The sequence below is a fragment of the Penaeus monodon genome, chromosome 6 (genome assembly GCF_015228065.2).
Source record: "Penaeus monodon isolate SGIC_2016 chromosome 6, NSTDA_Pmon_1, whole genome shotgun sequence".
Taxonomy (NCBI): domain Eukaryota; kingdom Metazoa; phylum Arthropoda; class Malacostraca; order Decapoda; family Penaeidae; genus Penaeus; species Penaeus monodon.
In genome coordinates, this window is record NC_051391.1 from 10,791,953 (window position 1) to 10,794,954 (window position 3,002).

The following is a 3,002-nucleotide window of genomic DNA, read 5'->3' on the forward strand; positions in this document are numbered from 1 at the left end:
TATCCCAAAACCCTTATAATGAGCTGTATCACGGTGGCTACAAAACACAATATGACAGAGCACGTCTTTGGCGTTTTATGTCATCGTTTAAACACCGTCCTTTTAGCCCGAAAACAAGCCTGAAATCCGTTATTAGAGCTCCACCTCGTTTATATTGTGGTAATTTTTTCACCAGAGAGACCTAGCCGTGCTTATATCTTACAACGGAAATGCGTTAAATACATATATATTTCTTTTTGATCATTCTGTATTCAGAGACCAAAAAATAAACTATGAACACAGAGATTATCTTCGTTGTTGACAGAGTCATTAGAAATACCTGGAAACTTCTCCTCTCAAACACATGGTGTCTCGATTTTGTATATTGCCAATAACGTGTGTTTGTATTAAAATTTGAGCATGTAATATATTCATATAAGACTTATAAAATAACAATTTTTTTTATCTTTACTTCAATCGGACGATGCGTAAATGTCATATAGCCGGGGTAAGACCTCTCTCCTCATGGCGAGGATGAAACTGATGCAATATTACAAAAAATACCAACCACGGCAGCTCAAAAAATAGTAATAAAAAAGATGATGATGATGATGATGATAATAATGATATCAATAATAATAATAATAATAATAATAATAATAATAATAATATAAGTGCTGACCGATTTATGTACTTTATGCTTCTTGTGTTTATCTGTATATAGTTAAAGAGAAATGTTCTTCCTTTATTTCCATGGGCCCAAACGAGAGAGAAGGAGAGAGAGAGAGAGAGAGAGGGAAAGAGAGAGAGAGACAGACAGACAGACAAAGAGAGAGACAGACAGACAACGACAGCGACAGACAGACAAAGAGAGAGAGAGAAGACAGAGACAGACAGAGAAGCAGAGAGAGAGAGAGAGAGAGAGAGAGAGAGAGAGAGAGAAGAGAGAGAGAGAGAGAGAGAGAGAGAGAGAGAGAGAGAGAGAGGAGAAAGAGAGAAGAGGACCGAGAGAGGAGAAGAGAAGAGACGAGAGAGAAACAGAAGACAGAGAGACAGAGACAGAGACAGAGGCAGAGACAGACAGACAGCCAGACAGACAGACAGAGCAAGGGCGTCATGGGGGGGGGGCTCTGATTGTACACAGATAAATGACGAGACAGAGAGAGGGAGAGAGAAAGGACAAGAGAGAGAGAGAGAGAGTGAAAGTGAACAAGAGAGAGAGGGACGGGGGGTGAGGGGAAGGGAAAGCTAGAGAGAGTGAGAGATAAAGAGAGATTAGTTGAATTACATCAAGAAATCAAAATATGCAGCTTTTTCTTTGAAATTTAGAGGTACAGGGTGATTTTGAAGACATCCATCCCACCGAAGTCAATACCACGTCATATGACTCGGACACTTTCGAAATTCTTACCATGTCGTCCCAGCGATCGTCATGATTGACTTCAAATCTTACTCATACAGAGTGAACATATATTTGATGTACTGCTAAAAAGGTATAGAAACATTTTATGCACCTGTACAACAAAAAAGTTTTATTAAGAAACTTACAATGCGATGTGTAATTAATGAAAATATAAAGTCCTGTCTGTGAAATGTATCTGAAAAATATCTCGCTCTGATTGGCTGGTCGGAGTGTATCAAACAGTATCAAGGTGAAGGCAAACACTTTCATGTAAAATGAAAAGGTGTTTTTCATTAAGTTCCAGTGATGTATGCGTAAAGGGCAAAACTGTATCAAAGTATTAAGGGTTTCGGAAATATAACATAAATGCCCTCTCCCTTCTCTCTCTCTCTCTCTCTCTCTCTCTCTCTCTCTCTCTCTCTCTCTCTCTCTCTCTCTCTCTCTCTCTCTCTCTCTCTCTCTCTCTCTCTCTCCATATATATGTGTATGTATATACATATACTTATATATGTGTGTTTATACCTTGGCCTCTTCGGTAACGCTAATCCAAGTGTTTACGTTAACGAAAAAGCTTAATAGTTCGGCGAGCTTCTTAGGGTTTTGCTGTAAGCTCTGTCCAAGCGTGAAATCATTGTTATGGCTCCACCCATCATCCGTAATGCGCCTGTGCAGAGCATATTCAACTCAGAAAAATGCCCTTTAAGGATTATATTTTCAATTAAAGGCAATGAGGCCGTCTGTTGTAAGTTCAGATTATAAGGAGAAAGAATTCATATAGTTGTATACAATTGTTTTTTAATAAAGATATTGCGGAGAAAGAACACGGACATGCTAGATAATTCTGAAAACAATTACTACTTTGGTACTTTTCACTCGATAAATACTGTGAATTAATTCCACTTGCCTTCATATTCACATCTGCCTTCCGATGGTCTACATTAAGCGTAAATAATGGTTATGAATGCGCAATATAGATTTTCATATGAAAAAAAAAAAGTTAAGGCAAATATTAGATGAATGAATGGCATTTATTTACGAAAAGTCTTTATAGCCGAATATTTTCTCGAATGATTGAAAACGATATGACTGACAAATTCTCTTACCTTGGAAAGAATTCTCTCCAGCCTCTTGAAAATTAATATAAACAGGACAAAACAACAGTATGGGAGCGCAGGAGACACTATTATTACTGCATCACGATCGGTAAGGATATAAAAAAAAACAGTGTTGGTTAGAAGAAATGGCATTAATGCAATTAATAAAAAATAAATTAAATTGATCAGAGATGGGACTTATTCTTTACATTGATTCCTGTTTGACACTGATTCCTGTTTGAAAGTAATTAAGTAAGATATCGAGGTAATTAACGGAAAACAGATTTTGGAAGTGTGCAACGTTGCGCTCATATACTTCCAATGCAACCAGTTAATAATCCACATTGGAACACTTAGATTGTAGTGCCATATATATATATATACATAATATATATATATATATATATATATATATATATATATATATATATATATATATATATACAATTTTATAACAGTGTACTTTGTCCATTTTGATCTCCTGATTTCTTTTATGAACTGGAATTACTTTAATGAAAAAAGTATGG